Source organism: Bombus flavifrons, chromosome 8 (assembly GCF_040668555.2).
Source record: "Bombus flavifrons isolate JBK064 chromosome 8, iyBomFlav1_principal, whole genome shotgun sequence".
NCBI classification, from domain to species: domain Eukaryota; kingdom Metazoa; phylum Arthropoda; class Insecta; order Hymenoptera; family Apidae; genus Bombus; species Bombus flavifrons.
In genome coordinates, this window is record NC_138449.1 from 1,077,782 (window position 1) to 1,100,624 (window position 22,843).

General features: G+C 37.3%; 1 protein-coding gene across 5 annotated transcripts in view; it reads left to right on the top strand.

The window, feature by feature from the left end:
* LOC138182436 (uncharacterized) overlaps positions 1-22,843 on the top strand; it is a 340,068-nt gene that overhangs the window by 79,171 nt on the left and 238,054 nt on the right. The window contains exon 1 of one of the 5 annotated variants that reach the window (XM_069118273.1): positions 3,390-3,441. The exons of 3 other annotated variants lie outside the window; for them this stretch is intronic. The gene's annotated coding sequence lies outside the window, so the exon portion shown is untranslated. Of the gene's footprint in view, positions 1-3,389; positions 3,442-22,843 lie in introns of those variants that run through there. One more of the 5 variants, XM_069118276.1, reaches the window with a different exon arrangement.

The window sequence follows — 22,843 nt, forward strand, 5'->3', positions numbered from 1 at the left end:
CGTGTTAGAGTTCATCAGCGTGATTGGTGTGCTTTGGAAACGAACGGACCGCTCTTCGACCAGGACAGTTCACCGCGGAATTCGCAATGTCTATGCCCGCCATTCTCGTGTCGCGCGCAGGTACGCGCCCGGTCATCTTCGTGTAAACGTAAATGCACGGATTTCCAGACTTCGATGCCCATGGCATTTTCCTCGTGATCCAGGATGAAGCAGCTTTGCCGAGGGATTATCAGCGATCCTCTCGCACCTGCGAATATCGATAACTTCCTCGTGGCCTGGTCTGTGACGTTGATTCGCAGTAACGTAGCTGGCCCGATGGACAGTCGGCTCTCCCGGAAACCCTAGCTTTCGAAATACCGTGGTTTGGACGAACAGTAGAATAATATGGTTCGCCAGATTCTCAAATTAGTTATGGGCTAGTCGAGGAAGCGTTTCTGTCTGATTAACATGATGTGTGGCTTATTAGGCTGAAGATGTGTGTCCTATTCGCGATATGGATCTTTAGAAGATATTGTAGGAGGTTTGAGTTGTACAAGGGTCTTGACTCGCCAAGTTTTGAATAAAATAAGGAATGTCGTATCTGATAATAGTAATATAGTAATAGTTGGGCAACAAGTTGAAGCTGTTACCCTAGATTCTCTTTGAACACTGTTTTTAACTCTTGGTTAATTGTCGACTTTTAATTTTTAACTTAATCTCGTACACATTCTTCCCAATCATTTAAGTTTAAACACGAGTCTTTCTGTCTGTATTCTGTGTTTTCTGAGTTTGACCCATAAAGTCTTCGTTGATCTCATGACCCATAAAGTAATCTCTTCTTTCATATCTCCAACACACTAAACCAGGTATAAACATACAGAATTGTAAAAAAGATACAAAAGCGAAGAAAGGAAATGGATAAAAGCATAAGAGACAAAAATGATCACAATGACCAATTCATAATTTGAATTGTAGCGGCACGTGTCACGGAACTTTCCAACGGCTTCGTGATACAAAGCGCTACGCCGTCAAAGCGCAACACCGACGTGCCCAATGTGCCATCGATATCTTCACGCTTCTTCCACCGAATTCTCGGAAGAGCATACACGCGCCAGCCGCTGCGGCACATCTAATGAACGCACGCTAGTGGGGATATCGATGAGCAACGAAGGGAAGAATCCGTTCGATTTGGAACAAAAAGGACATTCTACCCCGAGCCGCGAAGCGCTAATGATGAAGAAAAACGAGTCGGCTATTTTCGAGAGATCGGTCAATCGTTGCTGTTGTTAATCGTCGTCAAGCGTCAACTGTAGTTAAGCGTTAAGTGTTATTCAACCGTTGTTAATTGTTAATTGTTATTCAACCGTTGTTAATCGTTCATTGTTATCGAGTGATAGAGTCTAATAAACGTTATTGGTTGTTGAACATATTCGAGTGTACCTTCAGTATCTATGACGACCTATCCACCTCAGAATGAAGGATTTTTTACGAAATATATGGCTGGAAGCTTATTTCTTATTCCAATTTCCTTTGGTACAAATCTAATCTACTCATCAGTAATTCTAGCGTTAAAACAATATCGAGAAAAGAGAACTAAAGACGTTGAAGACGATACGTACGTATGTGCATACAAATGAGGTGATATTGTGTGTAGTGCGTTAAATAATCACTCGGTGTTTAGGTCAACAATATATTTAGTGACAAGTGTATTCTTTTGATCGCGTCGCGTATCGCTCTCGGTTTCGCTAGTCCATCTCGGTGCGCGGTTACAACTCGACCTTATCGCTTCCTGGTTCAAACTCGACTGTCAATCGGATTCAATTCTTTTCCTTTTGTCACCCCTCAATATCCCCACTATCCACGCGTTTGTTAGGCGTCCGCGACCGTTGCCACGCACGCCTTCTTCTCGAACATTCAGCGGAAGGACCGTTGGGATATCGATGGTTCATTAGGCACTTCCTTTCGGCGATATACATTGTTGCCGCCATATATAGGACACAATCATATCTGAAGGGAAAAGCTCAAAGTAGAGTATCTATTAAGTTGTCCGAAAAGTGTCTTTCTTTTACAGGCACGCCTTTTACGACAACGCATCTGTATACAAACATGAAACTTAATTTGTCAAACGTTGTGATTTTTATCTCAATAAAACAAAATGGATTATACGTCATTCGATAAAATAATATAAAAGGGAAAATGTTGTGCATCCACTATTTCCTTATAAAACGAAAGAAACTTTTCGGACGACCTAATATAATCTACAGTTTTATCTCGGGACAGCGTTATCGTTCAATCGCAGGTAATACTCGAGCCAATAGATCGGTTGGATTTAAAACCAATCGGTTTTAAAATTCTCGGTTTCCAGTGATAGTGATGGATCGAAGTTAGCTGTTAAGTTCGCTAGAGCTCAAGACGATAAAACGAGCATTGTCGGAAATGAAGTGTACCCAGGGTATCGATATATCCCACCTGTTAAAATGAATTTCCGGGTTTGTAACGCGAGTTATACGCCGTTTCATAGCGTGGCAACCAAGACGAAACGAAATACAACGAGGACGAGGACGATGGGTCGATTCGTAACAGCAGGCGTATCATTGACTCGTGGAGATCTGAAATTTCACCGCGCCACGGGGGATGATTATACCCACAGGGTGAGAGACAATTGCATGGCATTCTCGTGACGCTATCGGTGTCGTGCTGGGTGCAGGTGTGGACGTATAAGCCGATCAGAAATTGTAACTTGTCTAGCATTGCTGTATCAACGGGAAACTGAGTCCGTACGTGATGTCCGACTAGGAATTCTAATTCCAAAATCCAACTGTGTAGCTTTTCAAATATGAACAAAGTTGTCAGACTTTGATAAGTATTTAAACGCGATGTTTTTGATGTTTGAGAGAAACTTTTGAGACGAAGATATTAATATCTATACCGATATTCAAAATTATTAAAGGATTCGTTTTAATGTTACTTTGATTATTATACTCGCTCCTCATGTTCGTAATTTGATTTTTGATTACTGTTTTTGAATCACAATACCATATTAATTATTAAGTCTTATAAGAATCTATTTCGGTAAATTGTGCTGATTCCATAACAGTATCGCAACAACTAGCAATGTGTTTACTAATCTAAATTAACTCCAGTACGAAAGTTACACTTCATGAGATCCGATAAAAACTTGTGTTGAATTACAGAATTTTATCTATCAAATGTAAAAAGAAGTATTAAAAATTTATTAGTTAGAAATTGTACGTGTCTGAAATTTAAGCTCAAGTAATCCATCAACTATTGAAGTCGAGTAATTACGAACAGTACTAGGTATACAAACATCATCGTTTTTCGATTTCAGACTGAAACGATCCGGAACGTAGTATCGCGACATTGATCCGACTCCCTCCCGATGCTCCATTCATCGGCGAGCTATCTGAAGGTCGGCCAAGTAGGAGTCACAGAAGAATCGGGGTGAGTCAAAGTTCCCATTCTCTGGATTATTTTTCAACGGACAGCGCATTGCGAGTCGGTTAGCAGCGGGAAAGTTAGCGGTATGCGATGTTTTCTCCTCGTGTTCTTCGAATCAAGCGAAGCACTCGAGTTACTCGAAACTTTTTGGCGCGATTCCATGGCTTGTTCTGTGTCTATATACGAGGCATGGGTGAAGTGGAAGTAAAGAGACGGAGAAAGAAAGGGGAGAGGGAATCGTTGCACGAAAGCTTCTAGCTTCGGCAGTGATCTTTTAGTAGCATTAAATGATAGCAATTTGTCGTGGATGGTAATGAGCTCGGCCTATTTTCACGTCGGACGATACGACGACCCACGGTATGATCTCGCTATGAGAGCTCGATAAAGTAATGTATTGTATCGTGGATGATTTCTCAACGAGAAATATATAGAGTCGATACACGCCGCTGTATTTTCTCCAACTGTCTTTTGGCACAATGGACCGTAAAATTGTTGGCTACGCTCTTAATATCTCGCTCTTATAAAGCGATGCTATCCGCGATATTTCAACCCTGTTAAATTGCGACGAGCACCGCTACCGCTATTTTATACCGCTGCAGTTGAGGGATGAGTGTAACGAGAGACGAGTGTGCCCTTCTCTCGTGATTGATTTCAACAAACGCGGCTTCTCTTGCTTCAACGGCAGTTCAAAGTATCGTAAATCTTTTTATAAGCTTCTTGTATCGACTGGTTCGATATGTTAAACCTTTTGAGTACACATTAGTATCAGAAATAACCCGATATATTATAATGTTAATATGCTTCGAATATTTCAAATGCACTAACATATAGTTTATTCAAATATATAGTTTTCCACTTTTATGCTATTTGGTGACTAAAAAAAGTACGAAACAAGGGTATAACTTGTTATGGATTCAATGATATAATCCTTTTAAAACAGGAATAATATTCACTTAGTTACATTCACTTAGTTCACTTAATACATTTACTCTTAATTAATTAATATCAATATAGGTGTTATACTAAATACAACGTGCAAATACTTTTTATAGCCACTGTATAACTATTCTACATGTGACTTTACTCATTTATTATGCATCGCTTATTAAGCATTCGATTGATTAAAAATATTATTGCATTATAATTTACTAATATAGATATTGAAAAGTGAATTCTAAGGGAATATACATAGTTGATCGACACGTGTATAGCATTTTATACCTAGATTACCGAACAACCATCGCTTCCGTTAACAGCTATTACACAAAATTTTCGTGTCGCAATCGCAATCTTTTGTTTCACTGTCGATTTAGCTTACTCGAACCGCGATACGGTTTCTCAAACGCACATGTTAAAAGTGATATTATATGTATATAGTAGTCGGCGAACAGCGACGCAGGAGTTGTACTATTGTTAAGCACACAGTGTATGTCAAGTAATGTCAATTATATTATCTGGCAATTTCATTGATTACACGTATACATTTTCTCTAATTACGCACCTTGCCTGCCGATGGGGAAATCGCATTGCAGTTACATTGTAGTTATAACGCGCGCACACCAGGCCCGTTAACTTATTTCTCTTACAATTTATTTCTGTGCACGCACGTAATGCATTTGCATTGCTTTCGGGTAAATATCGAAGTGTAATTTCGATAGAAGATTACGGTAACAACACGAACGTTCCCCAGTATTAACTACTTTGGGAAACACATTCGAATTTATGACAATGGTCGTAGTTTATTGCTCATGAGATATTTAGTCCGGACAAACCATGGCGGATCGTTTACTAACCAGTACAATTTATTTCTTGCTCGTCGGGGAAATTTTTGCTCTTAAATCAAAAGTATACACTCACTAGTTGAAAAACTGAGCTGTTTGTAAAGAGCAACACAGAATCCTTGGCTTTTTAAAGTGGAGATTGATGGACTGATGAAGGTTTAACTCTGTCCAATTGAGAGTTTCAAACATGGAAACGAAAGGAAACGAGGAATTTCATTTCATATTAAATTGTTAGTCGCTTCTCTTATTCTGTTATCGTCTATCACGATTCTTAATTACAGATAGAAATAACACTTTCTACTTCACGAAGTATTAAATATGACGTACAAACATAATCTACGTAATTTAGTTTTGAATTGTAATTACGGAAATATCTTCGTTTCTTTTTATTGGACGCTAGCTTTCTGATTTGCGATTAAATGAACTGCTTGTCGAATTATTTGGAAATTTTTATTTGGATTTGCTTTCTAAGTTTGCTGATTTACGACGTGCCAACTTTCTACCAGAAACTACCGAAGAGGTACGTTTCACACCGTTGAGGAAATATGACTGCGGCTCGGAGAACTTACGAGGACATTATCAAGGCTAACCAAGATCAAACACTGACGCACGACGATCACGGACGTTAGACGAGTATGTACTGCGAAGCGATTTGCCCTCGGCGTCGCTCGAGAGACCACATAATTTTCCATCTATGTAGGTCAATTCCGATCTCATCGACAACAGTTCAATTCTAACTGGAAACCAACTTTGAATGCGTATGAGAGTTCATGAAATTAATTCTTGTACGTTATCGATAAGTCGAGTCATGTAGCAGATTCGAAAATTTTCGTCTGTCTGGGATGGGCAATATCTACTGTGCAAACATTTAGGCCATATATGCTAGTGATTTCAGAATGACAACTAATGTTGGAAATAAATTACTAGATATTCTTTATATGATATTGCTTGTACCCTTTTCTGATTTCTAGAAATACTTGAAGAAGTAGACACCTGAATTAACATATTATGAAAGATACCTACATAGAATGATTTAGAGTAAATCATAGGTAGCGAAGGTTGTAATTAATGTAAATTATCAGGGAAAGGATTCGTTAATGAAGATGTTCTATGTGAGAGAACGATGCAAAACACATGCTAAAAGATTATACAACTTATTTGCAAGAGATAATAACAGATTAAGAATTATTGTGTATGTTGAAGCAATTCTCACTTCTAGGAAAACTCTATATCTGTTCTAGTATTTGGTTTTCCTAATCCTCGAAGCCTTTAAATATTATTTACCACTAAATCAATTTATAGCCATTTTAGGAACACGCCTTGCACAGATGGTACAGCGGAGTATAGACAGGTCAGTTTTCGCAATTATACCCATAGGCTCATGGTTTCGGAACTCTGTTGTAATGTAACGCTGGCAGCGTGCGAATCTGAATTAGTATACACTGTACTTATACTTGTACTTATACGTACTTAAATATATTTCCATTACACATTCATCTACGCGTTCCTCTATCAGATAACCTTGTAGCGGCACTCGACAGTAAACTTTCCCACGGGCTCTGTCCCGTGGCTCGCTACACAAGTACCCTATTCTTTGGACAAGATGATTTTCCGATGTCGATACATCCTTACAGAATATTTTCAGCTAGCCTAAGGACCCGCTATAAATCTTAGGATTTATTTAGCTAAGGTTCTCCAAAGGGACAAATAGTCTTTGTCTTAACAGTCCCTATATCTATCACCCACTACGGGAAGATACGGGAAATCTGCTTTTCTCACGTACGATGCTTCCCGCTAGCAACTTTCTCTCAAGGACGGTTAGCATCCTTTTCCAACCACCAACATAAAATCAGCCAATTAACAGTGGCATCCCTCACTTTCCGAACCAAGGCTTTCCTCAACGAATCCGATGATCTCGTATCCTTAGACACACCCTATCATAGTTTTTCTATGCAGCATCATCGTGACAGAAAGTCAATCCTTAGACACCTGTCCGAATTGACAGTTGGTAGTTTGTAGTAATAACTGATCCGAGTTTCTCGACATCTTAAGCAATCATCATCCAACTTGAATCGCACATCGAAACGTTTCGAGCCGAGTTTGAACTTGTATCTAACCGATAATAGTAATCGCGAGTTCTACGCATAAGTGTACACATAGAATATATATTAATAAATATTTATTGTTAAATATATTCGAGTGTTTCTTCAGTACCTATCACGACCTAATCACCTCAAACTGGTGACCCCGACGTGATTTATAGTGACAGAGGTGACCGTGATAGCGCCACTGAGATTTCAATCAACGCGATTCTGAGTGTGTCAGTGCTATGGAAAATATGAATCTGGGAAATTTTGGGAATCAGACGGTCAGCATGTTTCCGTTGCTGCCCACGAACACCACAGGATGGTTCGCCCTGTTGGAGAAGTAATTCCACGTAGCGCAGATCACGGACGACGATGTAAAGTTTGTGATTCTAGCTAAATGCCTCGACAGTCGATACGTACAGGATGTCGAAGACATATTAGTGAACCCTCCAGCCACCGGGAGCTACGAGAAATTGAAACGCGAACTTATTCGCATATTAGCCATCCCAATTTTACCAACATCTTAAAAAACGCGCGAGCCCTTCCACCCCCGACGATTTTATCTTCTCGCTATGGAGGAGTCGATTACCCGCCCGTATGAGGCGCATCCTCGCAGAAGTCGACGACTCTGATCCGGAAAAACTATTGAAGCAAGCAGACCTCATTGCAGAGGAACCGATCCACCTCCGCAAAACTCTGTTATGAACGAGTGGCTCGCCATTCTCAACGCGTTAAAAGACGATATAAACCAAATAAAAGCTAAAATAAACGCGTTGAGTCTCGATCGTCGACGCGGACGATGATCGAGAAGACGTAGCAGATTAAGATCAAGAGAAGGATCGCAGGACCCCGACCTTTGTTATTATCACCGAACATACGGGGATCGCGCACACAAATGTCTGTCCCCTTGCAAATGGAAGCAGGGAAACGGGACCAGCCGTCCGTAAAGGCGGCAGACGACGGCGGCCTGGGATCCCGCCGCATCTTCGTCACAGACAAGAGAATTTCTTCCTTGTAGATACCGAAATTGTTTAGGAAATACAATTTCCTACATTGTAAATACGAAATGTTCGTGGCCAACGGGACGCGCATCGCAACATATGGTACCACTGTGATTTACCTCAACCTGTCCTTGACGAGCCTTCAAATGGCATTTCTCTAATTAACCTCTTTGGTGTCTTAGAGACAGTTCCCACGAGTCCCATTCCGAGGCATTCTTCTTCCCGTTCTTCCCACTCAGTGCGTGTTCGAGAGTTCAATTGAAATTTAGACATCTTTGCGAATGTTCTAAGTTTTCTCCTTAGACTCTGTATTTATGCTGATAATAAAGATTATTTATAACAATTATTATTTATTTAATAGTACAAAAAGCTTGTTTTAATTCCAATCGAGGAAGCTTGTGATAAATAAAATGATACATTCTAAATGATACATTCTGGAATCATTGATGAAAGGCATAAAACGAAAGAAGAACAAACAATGGAAAATCTAATAATACAAATACCGAGATTAGTCGAATCAATAATTTTATTAATGATCACCATGCACAGTGAGTATCTGTGGAAACGAAGTGAATTTTATTAGACAGGACTATCATCTTAATCATTGCGGACAAGCCTGTATGTAAGTGATATACAATAACAAAGATTTGTTGCACGAACTCAATTTCAAGATAGTAAAAATAACAATGATTACATAACGAAGCAAAATTCTACCCTACAGTTACCGCGATACTATAGAACATGATACCGCTTCCAGAAACGTTAGTTGGATCGATAATTTCAGCGATTCGCGTTCAAAATCCACGACCACTTTAATCCATGGCTGGTTATTGTTGGAGAATAGCAGAGAAGGAGGGGATAGTATCGCGACAGTGTTTCCACGTCGTAACAATCGGCAGACCGGATGACCGGTGCTCCCGCAGAGCTTTAAAATCCGATTGCATTTATAACGGGCACGGGTTAGCCTCGCGATAACCCAGCCACACGTGGCCTACGCGATAGATTGATGCAGCACACGCGTGAACGTGAACATGAACGCAAACGCGAATGTGGCTCGCGATGCAACCTGGTATAGTTTACTTGGAAAGCACGCAGCTGTTTGACGTGGCTGGATTAACAGGACCACTGAATACACGCGTTCCACTTTCCGGGGTAAGGGTTCATATATAGAGGGGGTCTCATTTGAAGCTTTATACGCAATTAGAAATAATCAGTAAGAAAATAACTAAACTAATAGTCTATTTTGCGCATTATAACAAAAGTGCTGCCTGAAAAGTTAATAATTCTAGTCACGAACAAAATCTCTTACATTACTAAATTTTCTAAAAAAAGGTTTATTACCACAAGTGGAATCAAAAAATTGATAATATCAAATAAATGGATAATACTTTTTCTATGTTCGTTGCAGCATCTTTGTTCATTATAGCATTCTGGTGTTATTCGTAAGTACTGATTGCTGTAGTCGTTGTTCGTTATAACATATCCTACTGTAGTTTAAAATTATGAAATAAGGAGATCAACATGTACGTGTTCAGTTGCAAGATCAAATAAAGAGACACAGAGATAGGATTGATTGACAGCGTACTGAATTTTAGAACTACTCTGTTGTAAAAAATAGAAAATATTACTTATGCTCTTTCCTTGTAGTCTTCATTTATAATTATCACGACATGTCCTTTTCGAAAAGCAAGTTTTATTTGAAAGATTTATCTGAATAATAAATAATTCAGGAAATAATTACGTGTGAAGCTTCAAATGGAACACCCTGTACATTTACATACCCAAAGAGAATGTGTCCCTCAACTCTCAGAGTAGTGTGAGGACTGCCATGCTTTCCACACATTTTCAATCTGCCAGTTAATTTGACAGTTACCACTGGAATATTTACTACTGACATCGGAAGTAGCGCTTGTTGATCATCCGTTGTTGGTAATCCGTTCGAATCACCGACTGTTAGCCGTGTTATCAGAATGCCGTGTTAGTAGTGACTTATCGATTAGTGATCGCGATCGTGCGCCCGTCTGTCAGCCTTCACGTGGATCGGTCAATCCGATCCAATTATCCGCGACATTGACGGAGTGGCCTAATTACGGGATCAAGATGTAACTTGGTATCTCGTTATATTGTCATCGTTACTGTATAATTTGTGGTGGTTGGTTTCAGAGAAATGTTTGTTTTTCAGCGAGTTTGAGAAGTAAGTACACTACTGTGTATAAATAGGGAAAGTTCTTATAACAAACTCAACCTAGTTTAGTTCGTAATTATTACTGAAAATTTGAAAGCTTCTGTGTTTATAATACTTCAAAGTAAAGGAAGTGTATTCTTAAATTCTATATTATAGAAAAGAAAATAGAAGTAAAAGTTTTCATAATATACAATTAGTTGTATCAGTATGTATTTTCTCAAAGAAATGAATTTTTAAATTCTATATTATAGAAGAAAAGCTGGAAATGAAACTTTTCAAAATAGAATTAGTGAATTACGAGCGAACATTTCACTTTACGCGACAGTTGATTGTAACAGAATGTAACAACGTGCAAAATGAAGAAAATAGTTGTACAGAATTTCTTCAATTAGTCTCGGAATATTATGTTACGTTATGCTTAATTACAGTTGATAATTAACGCGAAACTTTGATATTTTAATGATTATAATCATACCTTTAATATTACGATTATATTATATTTAGCAGTTGCTTAAAGGCTGTAGTTCTTTTCAATAACAAAATTGTATGTATGTATTAGGTCGCCCGCAAAGTGTCTTTCTTTTATAGACACGTCTATTACAACGATGCAAAAGATGCATCGTACAAACATGAAACCTAATCTGTCGAACGTTGTGATCTTTATTTTGATAGAACAAAATGGATCATACGTAATTCGATAAAATAGAAAATATAAAATGTAAAAAATAAAGTAGAAAGTATAAAATAGAATAGAATGTTGTGCACCCATTATTTCCTTACAAAACGAAAGAAACTTTTCTGACGACTTAATATTTGGATTTAGAGATGCACATATGGAGTAGGTTTGGTAACGATGATTGTAGGGTACTTTGACCGAAGAGTGCTATATAGATTATTGTTCGTTCTGTTTATTAACAACAACTGATAGCACAGATTAATTTACTGATTACCAAACCGATCATCACACGATACTGTTTAATTAATTTAGCCCCGAACAGCTGATTGGGAAGGATTGTCTCGCATTCGATAAGACATTAGGGTAGATTATTGGTCGGTATAATTGCGTGATAGATCGAATCAATCAATGTGTGATTATATACGCCTTGATCCGTTCAATGACTTCGAAACAACGAGCTTACGTGGTGGTTATTGCTTCTGATTAAGTGTATCTGTTATGAAACACGCCTTACTCCTCGTCAGATTATTCGTGTTAATCGTGTTACATACTCTTACAGAATTTTATCCATTTGTGTTTATGAATATAAATGACATCTCGTTAAGTTTGAACCAGTAAAGTGTTTTATATTAATTAAAAATCTATTAATAGCGTCAGGTAATTTGTTACAAAATTTTGTTCACATGGGTTTTGAAATTTCTTAGTTAATTTAAAAATGTTGTAATGAATATTTGAAGGAAGGAAGTGATAAAATGACAGTCCGTTAATTTTGGGGTAAGTAAAAAATTTTACATTAATTAAATTTGAAAATTTGAAATTATTTGTGTCAATCGTGTCATGTATTTGGCTACAAAATTTTGTTTGCCTCAGTTTTAAAATTATTCTATTTTAGATTAAAAATTCTTGAATGAATATTTTAATCCAGCGACCGTTGAAATAACGGCTCGTTGAGCTTGAATCGGTAAAACATTCTGCCTTAATTAAAGATCCTTTAATTTGAAAATTCTACTTTATTCTTTTTAACGCCCTCTTGGTAATGACAAGAGATATCCTAATTTACGTGTAATTAGATTTCTTGTTTGATGCATCGTCTTCGTAATTCCAACTCTGTGTCTAGTAATTTCAATTAGCTATAAATTCTATTTCCTCGTAATTTTAATTATCTATAAATAAGAAAACGAACGTTTCCAACTTATTCATGAAATCTATGCTCTTTTATTCAATGACCTCGAAAAAAGAGGAATATAAATATCGTCTTTTTTTTGTTTTACTTGGTATGATATTCGCTTACGAGACGTTTTAATTAACTTTCGGGTTAATTGAAACACAGTCGACGAAAAAACTCATTTGTTTCGTATTTGACGCGTGTAATATAGAATAACGATAGCTCAGTGAGCATCATACATATAATCTCTGACTAATCTGTGCATGTTCAAGCTTGATACGCTTACGCTTGAATTTTTGTCGCACCAACATTTGGTTTTAAATCGTTCAACGACCAATCGTTCAACGTACAATTATGCGTTCTGTGAGAAGGTATCAGTTATAAAAAGTAAGCTTTCAATGGTAGGGTGCGCTCCTTTAGAGGTTGCAAAGGTATTGCGTTAATTAAACAAATAGTTTTTCGTAGTAAATTTAAGAAAATTTTCTTGTTTTAATCTTTACTACTTTTAATACTATTTCTGTTCCAGAAGTGATTAATCGGCTGAGTAATTAAATGTCACAGAAATTACTGAAAATAATAGAAAAGCGTAACGTCAATAGGATGGTTTCGAATTCATTCGTGAAGTTACTTCAAATTCGTTAGAATTTACTTATTGAATCATTCTCGCAAGCCTTATGCGTCAATCGAATGGTTGATGAATATTTAATTTTAAGACAAAATTTAATACAGACTCGTTGATCTATTCGTTTTATCGCTATCAATAACACAATACATTTGCTCACTCAATATTTCACTGCTGATTGAATAACGCAACTGAAGTGTGATTGTTCACACATACAAAGTAAGATCTGTTTTAATTAATTCCTAGCTTATATCAAAATCACACGATTCGTTCTCAATATACTCAAAAATGGTCAGATAATTCCCGAACAAACTTTATATATCAAAACGAACGTCTCGTTACAACATTTTAATTTCAGCAAACTTACCGTGTTCATCTCTTATCGGTCTTCGATCCCGTAATCATCTGTTCCATCAGAACTCCTTTTCATTCGTGTTGATCGTAGATGCTTGTTCTGCGTTTAATCGTTTCAAGACTACGACATACGTGAGCGGCCTGGAGGAGTAAGTTGAAGACGTCTAACGAAAGTGGAGTAGGACTGGTTTCGTGGCGCTGACGTGCAACAGGGAGCAACCGCGTAACGAGTATTGTTCGTTCGTTCGCGGAACAATGGACCCTGGTACTTCATTCATCCGCTTACAATTATACGAAATTAATGGAAACGAAAATCGGGATCTCTGGTGCACGCAACCGAGAATGAATGGGACGTCGCTGTTTCATTGTTTGGGACCGTGCGCGGGATACTCTTGTAATCTTGATTAATCGAAAACGGCGGGACGAACAAGCGCAACGACCACGTTTGTATTATTTGTTAGTTGTTAGTGAGTGGAAGAGATTCGTTAAATATTTAGCCGCGAATATTCTATAAACGTGGAAGGAACTAAAAAACGGCTGGACAAACGCGGTTGACTTCCTTTGAGCGGTCAGGCATTTTCCGCGAGCTTCCCTTCTTTTTTTAATCGCGCGGAACACGACCTCTTTTCAGAGTGACTACGTAATCGATCGCGAACGTGAAATTTGCTTCCCTTTTTTCTTCCCTCTGCCTTTCTTTTTCTCTCCTTTGATGGCTATTCATCGCCGTTCCAGACCAACAATGTTTTAATAAAGGTCTGTGAAAGGCCTCTGACGTGTGCGATTGGTTTTTGTAAACAGACGAACGCGGATGGAATTGCTGCCCACGGAGAGATTAATCGTAGGATAGGGAGTGGAATTTCCCAATGAAGAAACTTCACAAGAAAAATTTTTTGGTCGGTTCGGTTCCAGCATATCGCCTGATGAATGCTAAATGCTGACGTGAAAATAAGAGTCCCGGCTAATCTGTGAATATTCGTGGTCGATGGAATTGATAAGTTTCGAGTAGAACACTCGAGGGCTGACGAGTACATATGTATATATAAATATATGGTAAATAGATTGAGCAACGTAACATGTTTGCTGTTATTTTTCTTTATCGAACCGTGACATATTTCGATCCTCTTCTGATATTTTTTGCGCCGCGTATACTGCTGACAGTATTGGAAGAGCTGTGTAATTATTATTTTGATGGCATATATATTAGTAGAGAAAACGAAAAAGGGAGACAGAAAATATGGTTTTGGGGCTTTATAACATCTAGTAATCAAGTTAGAATAACCCATAAGTTTTAACTTTTTAACATTTTTTTATATCACATGCTTTGTCTCTTCCATATCTGTATTCTTCCAAATGTTTTAGATTTTTATCTCCTAATGGCTTGATCGTTTTAGTCTCGGAGACGATTAATTTTTACTTTTACGAGGAAATTGCGAGAAGCAATGTCATCTTGATTAATAAAGAATAGAGTTTCATTTGGGGCGCGTATTGGAACCTCGATCTTGTGGCTGGCTCGAGAGTAATACGACGACGTAGACGTTATCGACGTCGTAACTCGGTTGTATACATCGATACCTGATCGCCTACAGGATTGGATAGCGCCAATCCTGAATTGGCCATGGTAGTGGGACAGCGGTTTGGTCATCTCCAGATTTGATCCCCCGGTGACCGGCGTCCCTACGGGTACACGTCAAAGCTGTCGAACATAGGTCGACAAACACGTGGATTTGCCCGTCCACGCATTGTGGTGACGTTAGAATGGATCAAAACCGACGCGACACCACATCGACCTCCTGACACTCCTGTTCTCGCTATGTTATCCTTTAACAAATTACTTTCATACTCTGTTCCATGCGAAACATTGTATCATATAAATAAATAGTCACTGATATTCTGTGTAAGAATTAGAAGATCGATTAACATGCGTATTTTTATATCTTGATGAAAACAGTTTCCTGGATAGATTGTTATCAATATATTAATATGTATAATTCTTGTTGTTTCGTTTCCATATTATGTAGTTGCACTTGAATTTTATGTCTATATCACTGATACCAGGAATTTAGGGGAAATCGTTATTTAGCGTTCCATATCCCATTAACGCCAAAATTACCACTTTGCAATATGCACCTAAATGTACAATATATAATTTCAATAAAAGTTAACATATATTTCGTTAACATATAAAACTTGTCATTTTGATAATTTTGTTGTTACTGATGGATAGCAGATATTGGATCAATTGATGAAAAATTAAGAATGTCCTAGGTGATCACAAAAATTTCTTGAACCAAAGTCTATATGTTAGAAACATGCATTTCATAATAAATTAATTTTAATTCCTCCTCTTTATATCCTCGGTTTGTTTACACTTAATTCCAATTTGTCACTTTGTTTATTTACGTCCAGGATTTGTTTTCTTTATATATTCTAATATTTACAATTTCGCTTACTCTTTTGAATACTAATTCCTTATTTCAAGTATCAGCAATTGAAATTAAGTCTCAATCCATATGAAAGAAGCTTTTTCACTGGCTGAATACGTTTAGTCGGGCAGTTCTCGTAAAGCGGCATCCCGAGAGAAATTTTCCTGTCGTTTGGCACGAACCACGTTCTGGTATCGCCCGTATCCGCGACTGAAACGGTATGCTTGTTTAGAAATTCCCGTTACAGCGGTTGCAAAACGCATATACAGATCCTCCTGGCTGGCGTAACGCGACATCGTGACGACCATCGTAATAATACGGATTCGTTCTTACGATCCCATTCGGTCTCGTGATCCAGAAGAATAACGCAAATTTGATGACAGCAATTGATGCAAACAGCTTTCGCCATTCTCGTTCACAGCCGAATCGGAATTTCTTCGTTTCGTATCGGAGTAAGCGTACTCGCGAGGTGCTTTCCCCAGAATCGATGTATCACAAAACGATCCTTCTGCCTTTTCCCTATAATCTACCTATAATATACACTGAACTTGTTAGTTTTAATCTCTTTTTATATTATCCTTTGTTAATTTTAATTGCAGTTTTATCATTCGTGATGAGATTCATTAATTTGCGGAGGAAATTCAATAAGATTCTGGTAATTTCAAATATTGTAAGAATTCCTTGATTTAACAGTCAATTTAACAGTCATTTATTTTAATTAATTTACAAGCAGGTATTATAATACAAAAATTAAAATTTATTTAAGTCTCAATAGATATCGTTGGACCATGGTTCGTGAATGTAAAAATGCATAGATATGTGTACATAAAATGGATATAATACAATAAAGAATATCGGAAGCGAAGTATTTCTTATAACATTTAGATACCAGCTCGTTAATTGTGTTCGGGGAAATATGACTCACAATATAATCACAACTCTTTCGTAACAATGTGGATTAAGTCATTCAATATTAGAATACTTCAGTTTTCTTTGTATTTTGTAGTTTTTATGATAAAGAGAATAATGTAACTCCAATAAAATCCAATAAAAAGTATTGTGATCATAAATAATTCCGCTCATGGTCAAACAATCTAAATAAATTCCTTCTAAGTAGAGTAAAAGTCTATCAACACTGCTTCTAATAATTGTGTATATTCTATTTATAATTCAAACACTTATCAATCATATTGAGGACAGGCAGGTCAGACAAGATGATACTCCTGCGTATTAGATGACTTCCAGAATGGATCGAAGATAATTCGAATCTGAACTTCGTGATGCATGCGACCACATGGAACAGCGCGAGAAATGGCAGTCAGAAATTGCTTTCCTGGCAGTATCGTGGCTCCATTTATTGGAAAAATTTTTGCTACGTGTGTCCCTGAACACGACGAGTTCCCCACCGTCACCAAGTATAATATCTTCCATTTCTCCCAGTTCGATATCGATTTGTTAACTATACAACACCTTCAACCATTTGTATCCTGTTTTAATCGATAAATTTTATCATTCTCGCTTCATGTAATTGTTTATGATATTCAAGAATTTCGAAATTAGGACCTGTCAAGGTACAGTAGCATCAAGGATTTTCTTCGAAGACGAATGCACGTTTGGTACGAAATTGAAGTTTCCAGATGGAGGAAAAAAAAAAAAATATGTCGGACTGGTCGAAGTTCGGTGGTGATCGGTTTCGAGTGACTTACAACTTACAAAATGCGGTTGCAGTATCCAACGAGGGCGACGAAATTGAAAACGGACCAAAGGAACACCGCGTTTCCGAGAAACGCCGACCAATTGGACATGGCACATTGCTTCTCCAACAGTTCGACCCCTCGTTTATTGCAAAGTTTCATTTTTCCTTCTCTGGCCTTCAACGACTCTGTGCTGTCATGATTTTATTGAAACTATTTGGAAATATATTTTATGCGACGTTTTCGTTAAAGTTTAGATGTTGAGGAACACTGCCACCACGAAGTTTAAGTAGAATAATTTACACACACAGTGGTTCACAAAAGTATTTGGACATTCACCATAAAAAAAACTGATAACTAAGCTTCACCAACACAACGATGATAGTCAGATCTCATTGGTGCTACTGAGATTTCAAAATATTTGGTATAACATACATAATATATTCATAAAAGATTTCTACGAGTGTTGGAATACTTTCATCAGCTATTGTATAAACCAGACATTCTATGATTTTATTTTCATAATGTACATTATACCTGACAAATTTGGATTGTATTAAATGGGTCTCATCGTCAGTCCTAACATATCAGAACATTCAATAGCGTATCTTGTTCCGTACTATACACTTAAAAAATAATATGATCCTGAAACATCTTTTTTCTGAACTCTGTGTCTTGTACCATCTACGAGCTTCCACGATGCTCCAAGATCCTTCAGCTCTTGACAATATCATCGGTACGAAACATTTAGCTCGTAATACCTACTTAAGAAGTTTGCTCGCGCAAGTTTTCAATCTGCTTATAGCGCAATTACCGAGATACAAAAGATTCGATGGCAGAGGGGCCACTTGTTTTGCATAGAATTGCATCAGAAATCAGGATGGCAAAATTCGTTGGGCAACATTCTATACTGTGTCGCTTATTGGAAAGCAGATTTTCGGCAGGCTGTTGCACGAAGCTGGTGCTCTTCTCGTTTCTTCGTCTTATCGTTGTTGGCCAGGCCGAAAGGTTAAGTGTTCGTTATACAGCAGAAAATACAATAACAAGGTCTTGATTTTCGGAAAGGTACGGTCTACATTTTCCCTCTCGCTACTCTTCTTGTTACTTTTGCTTGCTCTGAAAAGTGGGACGTGAATATTACCTTGGCTTGGTCGTTTGCATTTCTCGTTCCCCCGTGAACTCACGCAAATATTCGAAAGCTATTGCTGAAGAATGAATAATTTAGCTTATTATCCGAATTTGACTCTTAAAAGCAAACATTGTAACAAATTCGTTTTTTAAGTAGAATATTCTCCTACGTTTTACATACTTAGTTGTTTCTTACTTCTTTGTTATTTTATGTTTTAATTTGGTATGCTGCTAACGCCGTGGTTTAAGCTGAATGTATATATACATTCACCTTTATCCAAAGTAAAATAGTGGACAAGCGTGGGATTAGGGGAAAACCACGCAATTTCCAGCGAGTTTCCTCTAATTTTCTTTCCCTTCCTCCTTTCCACTTCCTCTTTCTTTTTCGCTGTTCATTTTTAAATGTGAAAGAACAATTAGCTTCAAGTTTATAGTAGATCTCTTCGAAGAAAGTAAATAAGCTCGAATAGAAACTACTAAATCGAATTGTGAACGAAAGGAGGAAAGGAAAATAGAAAGGAAATCGACGCACTTGTAGTTCTATAGAAGTTTAATGGGAATTCTAGGGACGAAGATCGATCGTCGATCGATTCCTCCAAGAGCAAGTTTGGCTTTCGATTATCGCGAATGTCACCGACTCGTTCGCGTCGAGCCATACACACGTCTATCGAATCGCAATGGAGACACGCCGCATTGGTGAAATGAATTCTTTATCGATGCTTCTTATCGGTAGGACTATCGGTTCGTTTTGCGGCAGCTTTTTACCCAAGGATCTCGAGATAGAAGTCGTTTTACGTATTGTTGTTGGAAATGGCGTTACTGATCGAATCATTCAATGGTGATTGAAATCAGAATCTGCCATCTACAGTACAGTGAAACTTGAAACTTGAAACTTGAAAAGAAATTTCAGTTGACATATATAAACTAATTCTTAGTGTAATATGTATCTAAATACATGATGCATGCATATAGTGATGTTATGTGTGTTATAAACTTTTTGAAATTCCATTAACATTGTACCAAAAGGCACTACTACTATATTGTACCTGTTGATAAAATTCGAAATCAATTTGAAATTGTATACATCATAAAGAAGTTACAAGTAGAGTTATTTATCGCAATCATATATTTCGTATAAAATTAATATGCAGTACAAACACACGAAACAAGAAAATTAATTAAAAATGTACATTGAACCAAGAGGCACTACTGGTATAATTTGAAATCAATTTGAAAATGTATACATCATAAAGAAGTTACAAGTAGAGTTATTTACCGTAATCATATATTTCGTATAAAATTAATATGCAGCACAAACACACGAAACAAGAAAATGAAGTAAAAATCTATAACATGTTAATATTAAAAAAATTAAACAATTTTGATGTTGGCCAATGAAAACGCGATTTATTTAAATTCCGTACTTTGTTCATAACACGATATATTTAAATACGATATACGTTGAAAGGATTCTTGGGACGTTACATTTTTTCGTGAAATACGATTAATTTAAAATCTCGAGTTCACGGGCAATCCCATCGAGGGCAATAAATTGAAATAAAATCTCGCCGGAATCGTAGGTGCAACGCAGAGGTCGCTTTTGGTTCCCCATTACTTAATCTAGTTGGAAATTTAAACATACTCTCGTTTAAATCATACAATACCAGATAAATATAGGAAACGAGGAAGGGATTACGTTATCAGAAATGAATGGCAAAGATAATATTATCTGTGAAAAAACGAAAAAATTCTCGAAATGCATCGCTCTCAACAAAGCAGAAATAAATTCCACGCGCTATCTGTATACCGAATAACTTTTCGAACACGCGGCACTCGTTCCGCTACCTTTTTCCCTCTTGCACGTAATTCGCACCGATTAACCCGACCGTGAACGCTCTCGAATTCTTGTTCGTATCTCTCTCGTCAGTGGAAACGCGCGCGTGTTTTACCGTATCTCGCGCGGTACGTGAGCATTTCGTGCATCATGAGAAAAATGTGACACGAAGAATAATTACATCGATTTCTATGGACCTCCCTAAACACACGCGCCCGTAATTATCGTCCAGTCCAGCGTTATCTGTCCCAAGCCGGCACGTCGAACGATAATAAGTGTGTGCATCGAAAAATTAGAGATAATATGTATCTGACACACTGTTACTACACGCTCTGACTTAACAGGCGATTATCGTTATTAGCTTTATTGGCCTTATGGTCCCAGTGGATCGTTTTTACCCCCTTTTGCATTTCACTTTTGTTCCACATATTTTCAAATTTACCTCGTTGGATTTATTGACAGCCGACTGGACGCGTTAATTTTGGTAATAGATGTCTGGTGAAAAGAAGTTTGCTGGTAAGGTCGAGGGCGAATTCATTTTTTTAGTTACAGCGATATCACTCGTAGAATCATAGTGTTATAGATGAAACGTTTGATTTCTTAAGATTATTAAAAGTTTTTACTATCTGAAATTATCTGAAATGAAAAATAGCTAATATTAATGCATTTTATATTGATGGATATGTTTATAGTTTGGACACGTGTTTAGTCTCCTCTTGGCGGCTGGGAACAAATAGGGTAAATATAACTTATGAATACACAGGTCTGATCATTTAGCCATCTGCATTGCTTTTTAGCAAAATCTATCGCATTATTATATTTTTCCTTTCAAATTCTTTGCTTCTACGCAATAAGTACGTAATGGTTTCAAATTTTTAGTAATAAATAGCTCATAGTGCAAGACAATGAGTTTTTAAAGAATCATATACTCGTATTATTCACAGGAATAATCGCGAAAGACGCATGGTAATAACAAAAGCACACCAGTTAATAATATATCATGCTGATCCCAGTTCCCTTGAAAACTTAAGGGCGTCGAATGAACCTTGACTTCTGAAAATTCGCGGGCTTTCCGATGCAAATTTGGTCCGAATAATTATGATAAGCAGCTGCGATGATTAATTGCTTGTGCTCCGAGGTTCAACTCGAAGGAGAGAGTAATTACTTCCACACACGGATTTCCGTGACGATAATTCCAGCAACGAGTTGGCCCGACGCAAACGACGCGTAGATTCAAAATTTATTCGTGAAACAACCGTGAAACAAAAAATTGTACCTTTTATGAAACGGATTTTAAATGGAACGACTGTTGAAGTGCTGCGGCAAATATCGATGTTTCCTCCGACGAGTTGTCGCAAACGATCTGATAATGACCAGAAATGTTTGCTTGAAGCATCCCGTTCTTGGATTTCCCGTTTTAGATCTTATCTCTGAGTACGAATGTTTCTTCGAAGATGAAGTTGTGAAATTTGCAGCGTTATCACTCGTCGAATCGTGAAATAATATGGAATTAAGAACAGGAAATAGAAAGGATGAAGATTGGATTGAGAAAATTAAAGGTTTCAACGGTAGTTCGAAGAATAGGGTGAGTTGGTGTACATGGACGGTCATTTAAGTTTGAACGTTCGTCAGAGTTTCTGATCATAGTGATCGCGATTCCAGTCGATTTAAAAGTGTACTTGATTTTTTGGAGCTGTGGTAAAATCGTATATTTAATTTATGCAGGTTTAAAGATAATTTCAAATTACGTATTCATGCGAGCTAAATGCTAGAGAATTATGCTCTTATCTAAATTACTTTCTGTGGTATTTTTCTCTTTGCAATTATGTCTTTCTATTAATCTCTTGCTTATTTCTTTACCGTCTTTTTTCATTCTGAGGTATCAGAGTAAGGTACATTTACATTTCTTATTCAATTTTACTTTAGCTACTTCTAATAAACTGCAGTCTTTTGATATTTTAGTTTCTTAATAATTTTCTATTATAAAAAGATTCAAACTCTATTCTTGTTTATTTTCATGGTTGAACTATTCCATTCCCAAATATACGTATATGTATGATATATACACAGGGTGGTTGGTAACTGGTGGTACAAGTGGAAAGGGGGTGATTGTACGCGAAAGAGGAAGTCGAAAATATAGAATAAAAATTTTTCGTTTGAGGCTTTGTTTTCGAGAAAATCGACTTTGAATTTTTGCTCGGTACGCGTGCGGTACGTTATAACGGACCTCACTGTAGATCGTTTTCTCGGTGGAAAAATTAAAAAAAAAAAGAATTAAAAAAAAATTTTTATTCTATATTTTCGACTTCTTGTTTCGCATAGAATCACCCCCTTTCCGCTTGTACCACCAGTTACCAACCACCCTGTATATATAATATTCGACATGTAATTTCATTTAACCTTTTATCAAAATTCTCTGCAAGCAGTGATGCCTGATAGCTACGTCAATTTGCCA